Below are 19,742 nucleotides of genomic sequence, written 5' to 3'. Positions count from 1 at the left end.
CACAGAATCATCAATTCTGAGTCCTGAAGGGCTGAGTGATCATCTACCCTGACCCCGCAGGGCACAGGGCATAGCCCTGAGTGAATCCTGCTGGGCACGGGGCGCATCTTTCAGAAAACACACCGGCTGCGTCTAGATTGGCATGATTTTCCGGAAATGCTTTTAACAGAAAAGTTTTCTGTTAAAAGCATTTTCGGAACAGAGCGTCTAGATTGGCACGGACACTTTTCTGCAAAAGCACTTTTTGAGGAAAAACATCCATGCCAATCTAGATGCACTTTTGTGCAAAAAAGCCCCAATCACCATTTTCGTGATCAGGGCTTTTTTGTGGAAAACAAATCTCAGCTGTCTACAGTGGCCCTGTGGCACAAGGACTTTTGCCCGAACAGGAGCAGCATAGTATTTCCACAAGAAGCACTGATTTCTTAGAGTAGGAAGTCAGTGCTTTTGTGGAAATTCAAGCGGCCAGTGTAAACAGCTGGCAAGTTTTTCCAGAAAAGCGGCTGATTTTCCGGAAAAACTGGCCAGTCTAGACACAGCCAGTCAGTGCTGGCTGGAAAATCAGCAGTGATGATGCCACCCCATGCCCTGCTCTGGGTGCTGGGAGCCAGGATGGAAGCGGCCTGGCCTGATGGCGAGAGCGGGTCCAGACCTGGGAACAAGGGAGGTGCGAGGCAGGCACAGGCTGAGAGTGGAGCAGGAATAGGCTGGATACTGATTGCAGGAGCCTGGCAAGGAACAAGATCCCTTGCAGCAGCAGGACATCACAGCTTCTCAGCCAGGTCCCAGCCAGGTCATTCATTCATTCCCTGGCTTCAGCAGGGTATGCCTGCCAGTCATGTGACCCCAAGCCGCGGGTGTCCTGACTGGCTGTCGTAGGTGCCTGACCTGCCAGGATCACTAAGGGGCTGCTCCATCTGTACCTTTCAGGGGTAAGGAGAGAGCATCAGAGACCCTGGTTCCCTCCTTGCCCTGCGTTTGAGTTCTGCCCCTCCCAAGGACCCTCAGCTCCTTATGCTGGGTCCCCAGTCACCTGTCCAGGCCTTAGTGTGTCCACCTTGGCAGCCTCCAAAGATGCAGCTGATAACATTTGGAAGGGGGCCCCAGAGCTGTGCAGAAGCCTGGGAGGAACAAAAGGGAGGCTGGGAGAAGCTCTGGATGGGACTGGCTGGTGCAGGGGGGTTACATGAATGGGGTGCTGCTTGTAAAGAGAGTTCTCTCTTTCCTCTTTCCTCCATCCAGCCCGGCCGTTGGTCCCCAAGCTCACTGTGAGCCCACCACACGGCATCCTCCTACCTGGTGAATCTGTGAACCTGACGTGCTCAGTTCTCAGAGCTTCCACCCAATCCGGGATCCGGTTTTTTAGGGATGGGCAGATAATTGACTCCAGAAAGCTTCTTGAATCTTGGTTCCATGTCAGCACCTCCCTTCTGCTCTCAAATGTGTCTAAATCAGAAGCCGGAGTGTACAGCTGTGATTACTGGAAGACAGAGTCTGGGCGAGAGATCCCATCGAAAAGGAGTCAACCCATCTCCATCAGAGTGATTGGTAAGCCCCCCTGTTTTCCACAGGACTGTCAAGGGGTGCCAACTCCCCTAAGACATTCAGCCCCCTTTCCGCCCCACTCTCTGCCCGCGCTCTGTTCCTGCAAGTGGGGGAGGGGGAGCTTGTCTATCCTGACTCCAATGCTCACCCCGAGCCGGGTGTAAGGGGGGCCCGGGCCCACCCTCTCTCCAGGCCGCAGCCCAGGGCCCTAAGGTGGGGGGGAAATATCTGCTCCCCCTCACCTGGCTGATGGGGCTACGTGCCGTAACGCATCAGCCTGCAGGTGATCCTATTTGCACCCACCCTGGGCTGCTTCTTCACCCCCTGCTCACCCGAGTGCCCTGTCCACCTCTTTCCCGAGGTCTGGAGGCCCTTCATCCGCTCCTCCAGTTGGCCTTCCCAGCCCGAGTGCCTCTGCCACTTTTATGCTGCCTTGGGTGCCGCCCCTTCCCCTGCGGGGGTCGTCTGACCTCCACCCTAGTACGCCTGCGTTGGCATTTCCTCTCTGCTCCTTCCCCGCCCCTGCGGGCCCCACCTCCTTTACTTCCTACGGCGCAGGTGCCCATATTCCTCAGGGCCTCACCCGGAGCGTTGGCCTGAGTGCTGGCCGCGTGGTGCACTCCGGCTGCCGCTGCTGCCTTTCCCATGGCGGGGGAAGCCGGTGTGTCGCTCCCCACCCTCCGCGGGGGAGGGGGGCCTGAGGCAGTGTGTGGTTGCATCACCCCATCACAAGGACCAACAAACAACTTCAGGTCTGTCTGCTCCATGCATCAGATGTGACAAAGCCCAGCTTCTCAGGTGCAGGTCAGGGCAATTTCAATCCCGGTCTCTGGTCACTGTCCTTGGCTCCATCTGAAGGTTCATCAGTGCTTTGCTGGAGATAAGGGGCTCCCAGCCAACAGGAACATTTGAAAATTTGGGGACCGTGAATGTTAAACCAACGCAAAATCTCCCCCATCTCTGCTCTCTGTCAAGCCATAGGGGGGTGAGCAGCCCAACAGCAGGGAAATGCAGCAATGCAGCAAGGTGGCACCTCTGTGGTTAGGTCATTCCATTGCCTCCAGCCCTGCCACTTCCTATATGACAATCTTCAGGAGACAGAAATGGCATCTTGCCTGTTCCTTTGTCACCTCCATATGGACATTGAGCAATAATCCCCTGTCTCCTACTGGCCAACGTGCACACAGGGCAGGGCTGAGGTACAGAGGTGCAGGGTCTTTCCCATGGAAAAGTCTCCTTCTAATTCTTGAAATGAGTTTGATCTGGTACCATCTGCCCCTACCCTCTGCCCCTTCTAGAGCTCTTCCATCTGTGACCCTTCTTCTGTATTTAATGCAAAGTCTCTTTCTGTATCTAGTCCTGATCCCAACCCGCATCCCTCTTCCTGAGTTCTGATCTCTCTAGTTACCTCCCTGGAGAGCCTGTTCCCTTCAAACTCTGGGCTGCTCTGTAGGTCACAAAGCCCCAGGATCCCAGTATGACAAAGCAGGTAGATGGAGCAGCTCAGCCAGGGGCTGCTTTCCTCTAACCCTGAATGTGCAAAGCACAAAGGATTCTGGGCCATGCACTTGTCAGTGTTGGAGAGATCCTGGCTATAAAGAGACAGTATCCATCAGTCTGTGCAGGGGGATTGTAGTTGTGTGTCTGTGTGTCAGAGACTTTCTCATGAATCCCTCCTCCTCTCTGACTCTCCACCAGCTTTCCATGCTCTCACTGGGCCCCCTGAAACCATCAGCATACCAGTGAACCCGGTAATGCTGGGGGTGCTTAGCTCTCTGGGGAAGGAGAGTGTGGGTCACGGGTTCTTCAGTCAGGGAAGGGAACAGACCTTCTGCAGGTCTCTAGCCAGGGTGCCTGGCTTTTCAGCACAACTGACAGCAAACAGCCACTCCTACGCTATCTGCAATGGAGATTGGAGTCTGGGTGACAGACCCTGTCCAAGTTGAGCCTTCTTGCCCTGGGGTCAGTGTTGGGGAAGACCCTATTTCCACCTGGGGGTGGTGAGACATGTGGGTATTCACTGAGGAGGCCCCTTCTTCATCCTTGCCCAGCTACAGCCCCAGCCCCATCCCAGTGTCTCCTGCCTCTCCTGAGCCATGGCCTCAGCCTTCTCACTATCCCAAACACCCAACAACTGACAACACAACTGCTGTACAGACAGTGAGGGGTCCTGTGGCACCTTAAAGTTCAACACATTAATTTGGGCCTCCATGTGCATGTCCTCTTGCCCACAAATCTTATGCCCGGCTACATTTGTGACTCCGTAAGAGGATTCCTTTTGTTTCTGGTGACACAGACCAGTAGGTATATCTATCCTCTGTATCCTCTCTGTACATCAGCACAGCCAAGGAAACCTCTAGCCAATATGGCTGCCTGCTTTCCAACATAGCCGCCCTTCACACAGGAGCACAACAGATGGCCACTCAACATGGCCAAGAACATGGCTGCCTTGTGCCTCCACCCTCTGGGAATGCTGGATCCCAGCAGAGCCACCCAGCCCTAAGTCAGTCTGGCCAGAGGGACCAGATCACCAGACTCCCATGGCCCTGCCTGTCTGCAGAGGGCTCCATAAATATCATAGGTTCAAGGATTAGCAGAAACCAAGTCACATTGTGGTAACCCTGTCCACCTGCTGACAAGAAATCCCAGCCCCACATTATATTTGAAGGGAGCCACCCTCAGCTCCTGGCCTGGATCTTGCTCATTTCTGTGCAGTCCTGAAGTAAACCAGAAGCTCTGGAGAAAGCACAGGTCAGCTCTGAGTATATTGAAATCTGGGCACCATCTCCACTTCCCCTACTGAACCCCCCTTGTTTATTCCCACAGATTCCCTTCCCCAGCCTTCACTAACCACAAATCCCCCATCTGGAGCCGTGAGAGAAGGTCTCCCCCTGCTCATCACCTGCACAGCCCCCAGGGATGCTGGCGAGCGGAGGTTTCACTTCTACAAGGATGGAATCAAGTATGTTCCTGGGGAAGCTGTGTCTGAGATCAGCACCATGGAGCCCGGCACCAGATCTATGAACATCTCTCTGCTCTGCATCCCATGGGCCAGTCTGAACAACAGCAAGGAATTCGCCTGTGGGTATGAAGAGAATGTGAGTGGGAGGTGGATCCAGTCCCCCAGGATCCAGACAGTGACTGTGACTGAGACAGGTGAGATTTCCCTAATGTCTTAATCCAGCTCCCTGTGTTGCTCCCACTGCAGGACACCCATGTGCTGCTCTGGGAAAAGGAGATTGGATGGAGTGACAGATTTTGCGTGTGATGGAAAAAAAGGGGAAAGGAAACCCCAATGTCCCCCTATGACTTTTCTAGCTATGACACTTCAGTGGCCTAAGATCCGGGCCCCTCACAGTGTTGTTAATGGGGTTCACCCCTTGGTGCCCGTTTTAGAGATGGTGACATGAGGCAAAGAGGACGCAAGTCCCACAGTCATCTTGTGGTATATCAGGGAGTTAATCCTCCCCCACAGCCAATGTCAAAGACCAGTACCATAACCACTAGACCTTCCTTCACAGGAAGTTTGTTGCCAGTGCAGATTCCTCTGTGCGCCTCAGACTTTTTATCAAGACTGTCTCGCTGTTCTCATTTGCCCTTCCTTCTCTTTCCTTTGCACCAGGGACATCCTCACCCCAAACCCATGACATTCTGCTGATAACTGGTGGCATCTTGCTTCTCATTGCAGCACTGGCTGCTCTGATCTGCTACTGCCATAGGAAGAAGAGAGGTGAGTGAAAAGGGAGAGAGTCTGGGATCTTTCACCTGCACCTCAGATCTGGTCTAGTCAGAAACTGTTCTGTAGGGATCAGTGTAAAGAGTTTAAAATATTGACAACCACAAAGAATCCTACTATGGTGCAGGTATGGAAACCAAACTGACCCCTATATTTTATGAATGTCTGCCTGTCAGTTTGTGAATCTCCTTTTTCAAGAATGCCTCCTAAATGGTAAGAAGTAAAACCACTAAATTTGATATGCAGCTTCCTCTTATCCTACATCAAGGTTGGGGTTTGGATGTAGAAGACAAATGGAAGTGCCAGGAATGGGACTGTTATCCAGATTATGGAAAGGGAGGGAGCAGTGAGAGGAGAGATGCGATACTGATAGTGGCCACTGGGGGCAGTGAGTCCACAGGGGAGAGCTATATGCAGAGTGGCCACTGGGGCCAGCTGCACTTCCCAGAGAGTGTCCAGTAGGACTGGAACTCTGCCACCTTTCCTGCCACCAGAATGAGTAAGTAGCCACCTGCCACAAAGCCCTTTCCCCCTGGCCTTAGACCACAGGGTTAGGGGAGGGGAGCCTGTGTGCAGGCAGAAGGCCCCGGCAACTGGGGTTTTGGGTCAGAGATAGAAGGCTCATGTCATCCAGGATGGGATCCCCTGTCCTGAGCCCATCCTCACCCCCCCCCCAGTCTTCACTGTTGCACCCCCACACCCTAGTGTCTTTCCTTGCCCTCCCACATCCATGCCCTGATTCTTGCAACCACCACATCATCAGCTCCCTGCCCTGGAGGACCCAAAAAACACCCGGTAAATTCTCTAGTCTGGAATATGCAGGGCAGGTGAGACATTTAACTTTGAATGAGAGGATGAAGCATAGTAAGAAGACAAAGTTCTAAAATGACATTGAGAGCTTATTAAATGTGTATTGGCGCAAATTCAGCTTTATCACCTGATGTCAAATAACCCACTCAGCTGAAGTTTGATTTCAGACAAATGATTTCAATTGATGTCACTATTAAGGTTTTTGGTTGTGCTTAGGGTGAAGTGAGGGTAAAACAATTCAAAACTCACAGACGTCTCCATGCCTCAGGGATGCTAAAATACATCTTTAAACAAATGCAGAGCAACTTTGGGCACAAAGTTCTACACTAGACCTGGGAGATCGGCGTAAGGTGCACAACTCCAGCTACGTAAAATATGTGGCTGGAGTTGACTTACCTTAAGCCAAGCAAATGCTTCCATTGGCTTCCCTTAGTCCTTGCGACTGCAAGGAGAATTGGTGTCAACCGGAGCCTCTCTCAGCATTCCGTTTAGTGGATCTTAACTAGACCTGCTAAACTGAATGCTGGAGAATCAATCTCTGGCCTGGCAAGTGGAGAGATGGGCTGAGTTTACTCAAGGGCATGCTCTGTAGCTGGGCATTTCCTCAGGGTTTGTCCCCATCACAGCTCTGCTCTTCCCTGGTTCTGTTTTAGTTCCAAAGACTCTGAAAAGCACTGAAAGGTCTGAGCCTGCAGAACACACCAGGAACCTGGATCCGGGCCATGATAGCAAAGGATCAAACGCCACGGGTCCTGGAGCAGAGCAGATGGAACAGGTAACATGAATACACTGAGGCTAAGTTAAAGAACCATCAGAATCCAACCTCTTTGAATCTTTTGCCCAGGTCTCAGATCTCTCTGACTCTCTAGGGTGTGGCCATCAGAAAACTGCCACTAGGCGACACTGCACAGAGTTTGATGATGCAGAAGGAAGGGCTGGGAATTGTCCATCCCTTTCTCCAAACTGCCACCCAATCACAGAACTGTAGGGCTGAGAAGGGACTTACAAGAGGCCATCAGTTCTGGCCTCCTGTGCTGTGGTAGAATTACTTAAACCTGGACCAGCCTAATGGGTGTTTGCTTTATGACAGAGATTTCCCAACATCCCCTGGTCACCTGTTCCACAGTTTAACTTCCCTTAGAGGTAGAATATTTTTCTTAATACCGAAGCTAAACCTCCCTTGCCAGAGATTACACCCAGTATTCCTTGTCCGAACTTCAGTGGGCATGGGGAACAGTTGGTCACCATCCTCTTCATAAGGTTGGATTCATGTTCCCTCTCAGACGTGTTGTCTCTGCTCTGGACCCTCCCAAATTTCTCTACATGTTCCTTAATGTGTGATGCACAGAACTGGAGACACACTCCAACTGTGGCCTCACCAGTGCAGCATAGACAGGGACGATTATCTCCCAGGTCTCTTCCTGTTCATACCCTCAAGAATGCCATAGCCTCTTTCTCAGCTGTAGCATCCATGCACCCCTCCTCCTCCTCATTTCTCTTTCCTCTCCCAGCAGGGCTCAGAAGTCACCTACGCACTCTTAGCTCTGTCAGCTTCACAGGCCCACACCACCCAGTTGAAAAACAAAGCCAAGCCTGCTGAACATGAACATGTGCTGTACAGTGAGGTGGTGACAACCCACACCCAGAAAACAGCTAAATAAGAGGGGAATCCCTCTCTGTTCCTCTGCATCTTCTCCTCCCCCTTAACAATTCACATGCTGAACCTGTTACACCCCTGCAGTCCTTGTATGGCATGTACCAAAGGGCTCACCCAAGTTTCTGCTGTCAGAATATTTAGCCAGCCAGCATCTTATCAGAGATCATGGAAAAACTTGTGGCCATGAATATCACTGTGTGATGTGTCTGGGCTGTGTGGAAAGGGTTGCCCATGTAGCTGGAAATACATTCTGAAGGTATTTGGAAGACTGGCCAGATTTAGACACAGGAGAGTGGGTTTGTGAGTTTGTGTGGATCAAGCGACCTGGCAGCTAAGAAACACAGTATGGCTGGTGTGCTGCTGGCACGTTTGATGCCAGCTCTTCCTTCAGCTGCTGGTGTTAGCTAAGAACCAACCTCATAACTGGAGACCAGGCTAAGTCACTTGGGTGTTTTGCTCAATATTGGCATTAGACTTATATGAATGTTTTTAATGTTTCTTAATATAAATATTAAATTTACACAAATATTTTTAATGTTTAGACTCTACGAAATGCTTATATGTTGTTGTCTGCATTAATCTCACTGATGATGTGCATACCCCTTGTTATCAGGTGATATTTAAGTATTTCTTCTAAAATGGAACACAGAAGCATGACCAAGAGTGAAATATGAGTTTACAATGGGAGGGGCGATTTTCTGCCCAATGTAAGAAGGCCTCTAGATATCAGACAAACAATTGTGAACATCAGAGGACACAACACTTTGTTCTTTGGATCCCCTGATCCATGAACTGGAGACTTGCATGTGAACTGGTCCCATCCTCCTGATCTCTGGGGGAAGGAAATACAAATCCCTGACAAGAAAAAAATGGATCTTGGTTGTTTCAACTCAGAAGAGCCATAGATTCTAAACTGAAACAAGAGATCCCCAGGGCTGCCGCCTGAGTCTGCCTAGAGCAGGCCAGGGCAAAATATAGCCTGCAGGCCATATGCAGCCTTCCAAGCAGGGCCAGCTCTAGGTTTTTTGCCACCCCAAGCAAAAACATTTTTGGCCGCCCCCTTTTTTTGTTGGCTTTTACATATGTTTGCACTTTCCAATGTTTTTTTTTTACTGTTTAAAATTTTTAAAAAAATGAAAACAGAAAATTTGTAGTTAGTGAAATAAATTTCCTACTAGTTTACTCATTTAATTTTAATAAAATCACAATTACCAAAACCAAATTGATAGATTGGAGAGGGAGATCCAAAAGTCATGCTTACAGAAAATGGGCTAATAAGGAGAAGTCCTGTGGCACCTTAGGGTATGTCTACACTGCCACCCTAGTTCGAACTAGGGTGGCTAATGTAGTCTTTCGAACTTGCAAATGAAGCCCAGGATTTAAATATCCCGGGCTTTATTTAGATGTTCCCGGGCGCCACCATTTTTAAATCCCCCTTAGTCCGAACTCCATGCCTGCGGCTGCACGAGGCACAGACTAGGTAGTTCGAATAAAGATCCTAATTTGAACTACTGTTACTCCTCCTGCAATGAGGGCAGGTAGCCACGGGCAGGTAGTTCGAACTTCGGGGCATTTAAAAATGGCAGCGCCCAGGAATATGCAAATAAAGCCCGGGATATTTAAATCCTGGGCTTCATTTGCAAGTTCGAAAGACTACATTTCTATACCTGCTTGTGACAGAGAAACCGCTCCCTGCACTGGCGCCCGCTTGCCTGCGGCAGAGACGGGCAGCCCCAGTGGCGCTGCAGCCACTTCTGTGAGTGGCAAGCAGGGCATGGAGGGCACAGGCATGGTAGATCCGGGGCCAAAAGCAGCAGACCTGGGGACCCCAGGAGGAGCAGCCAGCACGCACGGCAAGCAGGGGCATGCCACCGGCCGGCATAGACAAGAGCGAGGCGGCGGGGCGTAGAAGGTGGGGGGAAGAGCAGGAGCTGGTTGTGCTCCCAAATCCCTCTTGCACAAGAAGGGGCAGTGTAGAGAGCTCCTTCTGGCGCAAGAGCCTCTTCTGCAAAATGGCTGCTCATTAGATATGCAAATGAGGCTCGGCGATATTCCACGCTTAGCTTCATTTGCATACTTCTGGTGCAAGATCGCGCCAGTGTAGACATAGCCTTGGTGTGTGGATTACATAAGCCTTAGCTCAGCAGGCAGGCAGGCTAGTTTGGCTTCTGGATGGTAAGTCTCCCGGCCACTGCCTGCTTCTGGAACCCCAGCCTTTCCCTGCCCCAACCTTCTGCTACCCCCACCCCTGCTGAACTCAACATACCCAAACCCTCTGGCCCCCTGTTACCATCTCCCAGATATGATCCAGATCACAATCTCACCTACCATAGATCACATCCCAAATCCCTGCACTCCAGTCCCCTGCACTAGGTCAAAACTGCTTCCTTCATCCAAACTCCTCCCAAACTCCAGTCTTCCTCCTGCACCCCATTCCCTTTCCCCAAGCTGCCCTTTACACCCAACCTGCATCCCACACCCCACATCGCCTCCATTAATATCATGGAAGAGTGTGGCCCTCAACCACTTCCCAAAATCTTGGAATGGTCCCCATCAAAAATTATTGCCCACCCCTGCTCTAAAGCTGTTGATACACAAATCGAAGGTAAACTTCTTAAAAGCATCTAATGCCATAAATCCCATTTTCAACAATGACAAAGAACATTTTGGAACCACTAAGTGACTCAGGAAGTTATGCCCCATTTTTCAAGAGTGATTTTAGAGTTTAGGACCTTAAATACTTTTGACTTTATATAAGATTTAGGGAAACCTTCTCCAGATCACCTCTGTGACTCAGTGCTCAATGTGGAAGCAGGTAACTGGAAAAAATGGCCTGTGGGGGCTAAGGCTGAGGTAGGTGTGGGCCAATACCAGCCTCTGGGCCTCACATGGTGCACTTGGGTTAACCCTGGTTGGGCCCCCACACCGCTGGGCTATATTTACCTGCACCTCTGCAGGTACTGGGGAATCCAAGTTCCCATTGGCTGCTGATTGCTCTGATCCTTGTGTCCCTTTCCCTTCAGTTACACATGTCAGTGAGGGGGTGTGACACTGTGTGATGTAGTGTGGGGTACCTTGCTGGTTGCTATGCTGGGCAGTGGGTTGTGAGTGACCTCCACTGGCTGCTGTCTGCAGCAGGGCCCAGCAGGGCAGGGGAAGAGTCATTTTTCAAGGGGGCTTCGAACCTGTCTGATGAGTTATCTCCCAGGGAGCAGAACAATGGGAAGAAAGGGAGTGGAGCCCTGGCTGGGGGCAGGGCTGGAGGTGAAGTATTTAGGTTTCTGGCTGGAATCATGGAGGAAGCAGCCTAGGCAACTGTGATGGCGCGTTGGGGGTCCCCCGTCTCCTGCACCCCGAAATGGCACAAACAGACTGCACCAGCCGGTGGAATAGAGGAAGTTTATTGCCTCTCCAGGATACCACACAGCACAGATGTAATCTGGTCACAGAGCTGGGCTAGGATGCCTCAGGCCCCCTTGAGATGGGGGGAGACTGGGCCCCTAAACTCCAGCCCCTTTCCCTAGGCTGTCTCCTCCATGCTCCCAGACAGCAACTAACTCCCACTCTTCCAGCCCTGCCCCCCAGCCAGGGCAGCATTCCCCCTTCCTTCGTTCCTCTCCATGGGAGTGTCTTGTTCAACAGGTGTGGCGTCACCTGTGCATAGTGAGGTTTTCCCTGCTGGGTCTTGCTCCAGACAGCAGAGGTCACCACAGCCCAGCAAGTACCCCCACTACGTCACAGCAACCGGCTGGGATTTAGGGGCCCAGGCTCTGCAATCTCAAGGGGGGCTGAGGCATCCTAGGCCTATCCTGTAACCAGATTACATCTGTGCTGTATCCTGGAGAAGCAATAAATTCCCTCTATTCTACTGGCTGGTGGAGTCTGTCCCTGCCATTAAGGGGGTGCAGGAGACGGGAAAACCCCAACACGCCCTCTCCACTCACACAATCCGCTTTACACCTCCCCTCGCTGCCCCCCATGGCCACTCGCTTCACAGAGACTCCGACATTGCCTCCTGGTTCTGAGCCCCCCGCCCCGCCCTGCTGCACGAGCGCTCGCTGCCCCCAGCGCCCCAGCTCCTAGCTCAGCCCCGGGGTCACTAATGAGCTCCCGGCTGCCCGCTCATCAGGGAGGCTGGGGCAGAGCTGCCCAGGCAGGGCCAGGCAGAGCCCGGTTCCCTCACCAGCCCGGCCGGCCCGCGGCACCTGCCCGGGTGCCTAATGCGGGAAAGAAGGAACCTGGCCATTGTGACGAGGCCCGGAGATTTCAGGCTCCCTGTCTCCCCACTGCGAGTGTAGAACCGCAGCGCCCCCTAGGGGAGCGTTTCTGAGTCAGCGCCGGCAGGTTTTTGTCCGAGCTCAGCCCGGCTTCCCCGCACTGTGGTGACTGTCTGTCTCGCGCGCAGTGATACCGGCCAGTGTCTTCCGGCTCCAGGCCGGTCATTGGCAGGTACAGCAGGCTCGCGGAAGGCTCCCTGGAGGTGGTGAATCGGCCCTTCACTCGGTCCGCGTAAATAGCTCTGTCCCATCTATCCCAGTAGAGGTGCGCCACCCACTCCAGCCCCTTCCCGGGAGCCTGCCGCATCCAGCTCATTCCAGAGGACCCGAAGTTGAACCCGGAGGCTTTGCAGAAGAGGCGCAGAAAGTCTCCGGCCTTTTTCTCAGCCCCTCCGAATTCCACCAGCTCCTGGGACCGGGCACCTGGGAGTTAAAACGCATTTAAAAATGTCATTGAGAGCAATGACACAATAAACCCCCCTTCCCAACCCCCCCCCCCACACACACACACACGTAGACAGTGCATTTAAAAGATGCAGATACCTTTCAAAGCGCCTGGAATAAACACCAAACAGAGCCAAAGTCCCATTGTCCCTGGTGCGGGCGGGCAATGTTCTCCGGGGACTGGCTGGTCACTGTGCAGACACAGAGGGCTGCGGATTGTCCCTGCGGCTGCAGTCTGGGCAAGCAGAGGGAGAGATTTAAATCAGATCCCTTCTCCCCTTTTGCATGGTCGCCTGTTATAAAGGGATGAAGTGACCGCATGTCCCTGAGGAGCATCCCATGGCTCAAGGGAGCGGGTGTTGGGGGCTCATTCCGAGAAACTGTCTCCCACTGTTCTCCGTGGCCTTGGGGTCAGAGGGCTGGAGGCAGGAGCCTTTGGCAGGAGAAGAGGGAGGGGAATATGTGTGACTCTGTGCCCGCTCCCATCCCCAGAGGAAGCTAAAGCAGGACTGTGGACAATGGGAGCCCTTACACTTTGCAATGAGCCGGGCCCGATTTGGAGGGAGAGTCATTGAAGGCTGATGGGTCATTGACAGCCTGAGGCCTTGCTCTTGAGCCAGGGCCTTTGGCTGAGCAACAGGGGCAGCCAGGAGCCAGGTCATTTCCTCAAGTCCAAACACAGTCCAGAGAAATGAGGTAATTCGATGCTGGGGAAAAGGGGATCCCAGCTGTTGCCTCCACAAGAAGGGGAGAGCTGAGAAGATTTAAAGTAAACGGAGGCTGCTCCCTTTCTGTCTGGCAAGAGCTCACATGTCAACACGTGTGCGTGTGAAACCCTCGTTTCTCTATTGGTTTCTTTTTCTCTGTGGTCCCCTCTTCTCTACTATTTATCTGTGTGGCCTTGGGTTCAAATCCCGCTCCGGCACCGCCTTTGCTTCCTGTGTGGAGAGGTCACCTCATTTCCATGTTCCCCTCTCACTGCAAGAACAGGTGCTTAGGAATCTGCAGTTCAGGGCATCTGGCTAGGTAGTTCTGGCTGGTTCCCCAGGAGTGATTCTGCCTTGCCAGGGGTTTGGCAGGTTCCGGGGGAGGGAGAAGTGCAGCAAACACGGATCCTCCCGAGTGTGGGGCTCTTAGTCTCAGGGATTGGGCTTGAGCTCAGGTGGGAACCTTGGTCGCTTCCTTAGGGCAGGGAATTACCAACAGAGTAGCCGGGCTGGGAGGCCGCTAAAGCCAAGAGCCCCGCTCCAGTCTGTCCGCAGCCAGTCAGGAGAGATCAAAAGTCTCCCAGTTTGTACCTTAGAAAATCTATCGGGTCCAAGGGTTCCCCTGCAACGGCCTCTTGCGGCTCAAGAGTGAGGGGCACAATGGAGTTAGGGGAACAGCTGGGAAGCATCCCGGTCTGGGTGAGCGGCCAGAAACGGGTCAGCGGCCTCCGCCACTCACCGCATCGAACTCACTGAGCGCAGTAGGAAAGGGATCGGGGGAAGTTAGAGCCCGCTGCTACTGTGTGAGAGACGGGGAGGGATACATTCAGGGGAATGCTGCAGGTGGTGCCAGCAGGGGGCGCGCTCAGGCAGCTAGCCACTAGCAGAAGAGGCAGCCTGAGTGTGATAGAGGGGTTAGGGTGCGGGGGTGAGTTAGAGGTTTGTGTCACCCCACCCCACGTGCACCTTAAAGCAGAGTTCCTCAACGGGGAGAGATTTCAGTTCTTTCAGACAGCGGTGCCCCAAATCCTGACACCAGCTGCGAGCCTGAAAATTGATCCCTGGCTGAATTCCCAGCGGCCCCCAGCTTGAAGCCCCGAACCCGCTGCAACCCCCTGAGTTTCCAGCACCTCTCCAGGCTGTAGCCGTAATCCATCCACAGCGCCCCTGAAGTCCTAGCATCCCTTATCTGTGGTGGTACCCTGAATCGCCAGAGCACATACATCCTGCTGAAGGTCCCCTGGTCCCCCCACCCCCTCCAAGCCATGAATGCTGCGGCCCTAGCTGGGAGTGGCAGGGCTGAGTCCTGAGTACCCGGTACTCCCTGTAGGAGAGAAGCCTCCAGAGCCCATGGGCAGAGTTGCGGGGCTCTCTAGCAAGTGCAGCTCAGTCCCGGGAGAGCCCCACAGCTCTTCAGCTCCCTGCCCCCGGGCAGGTCAGAGGCAGGTGCACAAGCCACGGGAATCACTCCCCAGTATCTAGTAAAATCTCCTGTAGGGAAAGTGCCGCGTGTTTATCGGCAGGTGGCGCTGTTGCTCCAAAGGGACGGACCAGCCCAGAGAGGAACCCCCTGCCCGTACATAGATCGATGCTCTCCCAAAAGGGCTTTGGGAGCCAGGCCATTGGCTCCCATGACACATGACAATGGCCAGTCTCTCAATCCCTGTGTGAGGAAACACAGCCACTGGCGGGTTCATCCCCCCCGGCTTCCGAAAGTGTCAGGAGGGTCCCAGCGCCCTGTGACCGGCGCTACACAGACACCTGGGCCGGGTCGGTCTGACTCCTGCATTCGGAGCCCTAGGGCGAGACAAGCTCATCCTTGGCAGGAGCAGGGCGGGGCTCTTATAAGCAGCGGGGTATGCAAATGAGGGAGTCAGCGTCCTGTTTAAATCTGCCCCTCGCTCTGCCCAGGCTGCACCCGCAGGGACAATTCGAAGTGCCCGGAGAACTTTCCGCTCCAGCGCCAGGAAACATGAAATTTTTGCTCCTTCTCTGTGTCGCTGTAGCGGCTTGGGAAGGTATTTTCTTCCTCTGACTGACGGCAGAAGAATATTAAATTCCCCTTGCGTGGAGACCAATATTGATAACTTGTCTGTGTTCCCAGGTGCCCGGTCCCAGATCAGCTTGGTGGAGTCCGGAGGGGATGTGAAGAAGCCCGGAGACTCTCTGCGCCTCTCCTGCAAAGCCTCCGGCTTCACCATCAGCAGCTACTACATGGGCTGGGTCCGGCAGGCTCCCGGGAAGGGGCTGGATTGGGTCGCCTATATTTACAGCTCGAACATATACTACAACGACGCGGTCAAAGGGCGATTCACCGTCTCCACAGATAACTCCAACAACCTGCTGCACCTGCAAATGACCGGCCTGAAGCCCGAGGACACCGCCCGCTATTACTGTGCGAGACACAGCGAGGGAAATCCCGACAGGCTGATACAAAAACTCCAGCGGCAGAATCGCTCCCCTGCGCCGCGCGGGGGCAGCACTTCCACAGGGAATCCCGCGCCAGGCGCAGCAACGGGATCTATGACTGCAGTGTAAACAGAATCCCTCTCACTAGGCCCCAGGTCTCTACATCCATGATCCATCCATGACCCTGTGTCCATGAACCCCAGGGCTTCCCGACTATTCACGTTTCGGTGCGGCCAGGCTCAGACACGGAGGTAAAAACGCGCAGCTCGGAAGAGCCAGACGTGGGGATCGGTTGCTCGAGGTGCAGTAACTAGACTCTGGATTTCCCAAAGTGCCTCCTAGCGGGGACCCGACATCCCCACGTCCCCCTCAGCTGCAGGGTGAGGGGAGAAACAGGAAAAGCAATGGAGCCGCCCGGGCCGCTGGAGGTTAAACACTTTGTAGCTGGGCACCGGGCACTGACGCTCTGGACCATCCTTCAAAACTCCCCCAGCCCTGGTGTCACTGTGAGTCTAACCGCGCGTCAGGTTCCCAACTCCTGGTGCCGCCCTACGAACACAGATGCTCACCTGATACCCCCACAGGTATTCCGCCCCCCCCCCCCCGGCAACACATCAGTGGGCCCTGGGGGAAGCCACAAGCTTCTTCTCCCCCTACCCAGAGAAACCCCGAGCGTCACCCCTCTGTGAGAGGAGACTCTGGTGTCTGGTCGCTCACAGCCCCACCCCCACCTGCCTGAGGTGCCCGTCCCACCCTCCTTCTCTTCTCTGCCCCCTCCCCCACCCCAGCAGCCCTGTGACCAGCCCGGCTCCTTCCCCTGTCTGGCTCCAGCTACAGAGCCCCGCTCTGCCCCCAGGGGTGCTGGGCCCAACTCGGCTCCTTTCTCACAGTGTCCCTGCCTTCCCCTACCTTTAGCCCGCCGCTCTTTTCTCTTCCCTGCCTGGTTCCTCCGCCCCCTCTGCCAGAGCTCCCTGCAGTCCAGTGCCCGACTTTACCCCCCACAGATCGGCTCCCCCCCCCCCCCGGTTCTGCCTTCCCAGCGTGCATGGGGGCTGCTCTCCCCACTCGCCCTCTGGCCGCTCAGGGCCCTTCCTGCCCCGGCACTGACCAGCGGGTGCACCAGAGCCAGGCAGAGCCACTCTGCAGCCTGCGGCGGGCGCTGGGACTCGGCAGGGGGCGCCTAGGAGCCGGCAGCCTCCCCCGGGCTGTATGAAAGAGCCCTGGTCTCACAGTCCCGCTACTGCGACACCGGCCAGGACTTTCGAAGCCAGGATCGAATTGACCGTCCGCGGGATCCAGGAGCCTCTTTGAACCCCCGGGCCTGGAGCTACAATTCCCACCGAATCTGCACAGAGAGGAGAAATGTTCCCACCTACGTGTGCGCTGCGCTGAGCGCCCGGCCTGTCTGGGGTGTAAAGGGGAGACGTGACCCCGAGGGGGCATCGCCCCGTACTGAGCACTCAGCCCCGGCCTCTCTTATACCCTCCCTGCGGCAGCCGCATGCAGATTCCTGCCTGGAGGTTCCTGGTTAAGTACCAGACCCCGGTTCTAGGAGCCTCAGTCTCCGCCCAGACACAGCCCGGCCCGGCCCTCCCCGCTGGAGAGAGTCTCTCAATGGGAAATGAAAAAGGATTTTCTGCTGCTTCTCCTTTCCTTGCTCTCTGCCCTCAGCTGGGAGTGTCGGCGGGCAGCGGGGGAGTCAGGGACACACAGAGAGACGTTCGGTGGCTAAATCTTTTGTCGCTTTGTTTCACCTTCCCCAGGAGCTCTCGCTCAGGTGCGGTTGGTCCAGTCTGGCCCTGGCGTGGTGAAGTCCGGAGAGACCCTCACCCTGAGCTGCGCTGTGTCCGGGTGTGACAGCGCGTTGGGGTTCCCCCGTCTCCTGCACCCCGAAATGGCACAAACAGACTCCACCAGCCAGTAGAATTGAGGGTGCTTTATTGCTCCTCCAGGATACAGCACAGCACAGATGTAATCTGGTTACAGGAACTGGGGCTAAGAGGCCTCAGGGCCCCCCTTGAGATAAGGGAATCCCAGCCCCCTCCCCAGTTCCTTCTCCCCTGCTTTCCAGCCAGGAACTAACTCTCTCTCTCTTCCAGCCCTGCCCCCCAGCCAGGGGCAGCATCCCACCTTCCTTTGTTCCTCTCCCTTGGGGGTGGCTGGTCAAACCGGTTGAGAGCCCCTCTTTGCATAATGACTCATGGCCTGTCCTTCTGGGCCGCGGTACCCACGGCAGCCAGTGGGGGTTAGTAAGTTCCCCCCCACTATGTCACACCGGGTTCTCCATCAGTGCTGGATATGCCACTGGCACTGGATCCGGAAACTCCCTGGGACAGGGCTGGAGCGGGTGCGTCCATATGACAGGAGCACAAGCAACGCCCAGTCTCTCCAGGGCCGGGTCACCATCTCTGCGGACACAGCCAAGAACCAGGTCTTGTTGCAGCTCCGCTCACTTACAGCTGCAGACACCGCCCCCTATTACTGCGCCAAAGAGTCCCACAGTGACACGGAGCAATGCAGGGCCTGGCCTGAAAAGAGGAAACGGTTCCCATGCAGACATGCGAGGCACTGAATGTCTCAGGGGCTTTGTGGGCAGTGACACGGGGCAGAGCCGAAGCACCCACAGGAGGGAGATTTCCCAGTGCCCGGAGACTACTAAGGCTGCAGATCTTTGGGGGGATTCCCATTCTCCTCCCCTGTCGGGGAGGTCACGTCCCAGTGTCAGCCGACGGTCAGGGCAGTGTGTGCGTGTGTGTTACACCCAAGTCTTCAACTGCTGAGACACAAAGTCTCATTGCAGTGGGCAGCCTAGAAGGCTGGAGGGTGCCCCGAAAAATAGTTTAACATCTGTGACTTTAGTGCTAGGACCGGGGTCCCATCGCAGAGGGCAGCCAACAGGCTCTCAGATGCCTGGAGTTTATAGGAAGAGCTTATTACACCTTAGATTTCAGCTGCTAGAATTCGTAATTCCTTCGCAGCGGGAAGCCTTGGGGAAAGACTGAAAGGTGCCCCAGTGGATTCTGCCACCTGGGTGTGACACAAATCCAAACGCCCAAGCTCTTCCTATACTGTCCCTAATGACCTGCTGAAGTTCTTTTAAATTGTGCCTGGTTCTGTTACAGCAACTGAAGGAATCAGGTTAAAGCTTAAACAGTTACAGGTTTATTGAGGAAGCTTATAAATCATATGGTTACAATGGCTATTGCTCTATTTCTTAACTACTAGCAAAATATAGATCTTAAAAATGGTTACAAAGAAGATAAAGATAGAAAAATAGAAATAATGGTACCAAGTAACAGCTTACTCTTTCTATGTGTACACTTAAGACAGAGGACCACATCCAGGTACAATTTTTACCCCCTTCTGTGCCTCTCGACTCCAGCATGTCAGGCCAGGGCCGGTCCCTCAATTCCTAGGAAAGATGAAAATACGAGGTGGGCGTCCCCATAGAACCTCGGGAGGTCAAACACCTAACCGACCAGCAGGTAGAGGGTAGAATGACACTCAAAGTGAGTGTGTGCTGGACCCATCTTTTATACCCATTTTGGGTCACGTATTTCTCTTTCTTATCTGTGATGCCAAATAGTGCTGGTCTGCCTTTTGTGAGACCAGTTCTTACAAGGGAGTTGTGAACTTAATTTACACTTGTAAGAGAGATAACAAAATTGGAAGTACTGGGCATTCTTTTCTCAGTGGGGGATTCCTCTCCCAGGGACTGTGTGTTCGTATCAACATGGGTGCCAGCCGGGCACACTCGCATATCCTGATCTTGCATCAAAGCAGATCAAAGCTTAATGGCTATGCTGATTGCCTTAATCGCTCTCTCTCTTCATATCTATGTTTTCAGCTTCTCAGGATCAGATGAGCCAGCATAGACTATGCTGATTTTACTGCTCCTTCTCCGCCCTGTATGCTTCAGGATCCTCAGAGAGGCAAATAAGATGGATGAGATGGGGGGGGGGCGGTCTGTCTGGCTACACCCAGGCTGGGATCCCCTTGTGCAGACTCAGTTCACACCCTGGCCCCTTTCCCATTCATTCTGGGCAACCCATGTGAAAATCCCCGCCCGACGGGTTCCCCTTTTAATACCAGACCCTGGTGGTAGGAGCCTCAGTTTCCCCCCTGGCTCAGATCTGCCTGGGCCTGGCTGCTGGGCA

The sequence above is a fragment of the Pelodiscus sinensis genome, chromosome 30 (assembly GCF_049634645.1).
Source record: "Pelodiscus sinensis isolate JC-2024 chromosome 30, ASM4963464v1, whole genome shotgun sequence".
NCBI classification, from domain to species: domain Eukaryota; kingdom Metazoa; phylum Chordata; order Testudines; family Trionychidae; genus Pelodiscus; species Pelodiscus sinensis.
Note: the sequence above shows the minus strand (reverse complement) of the source record.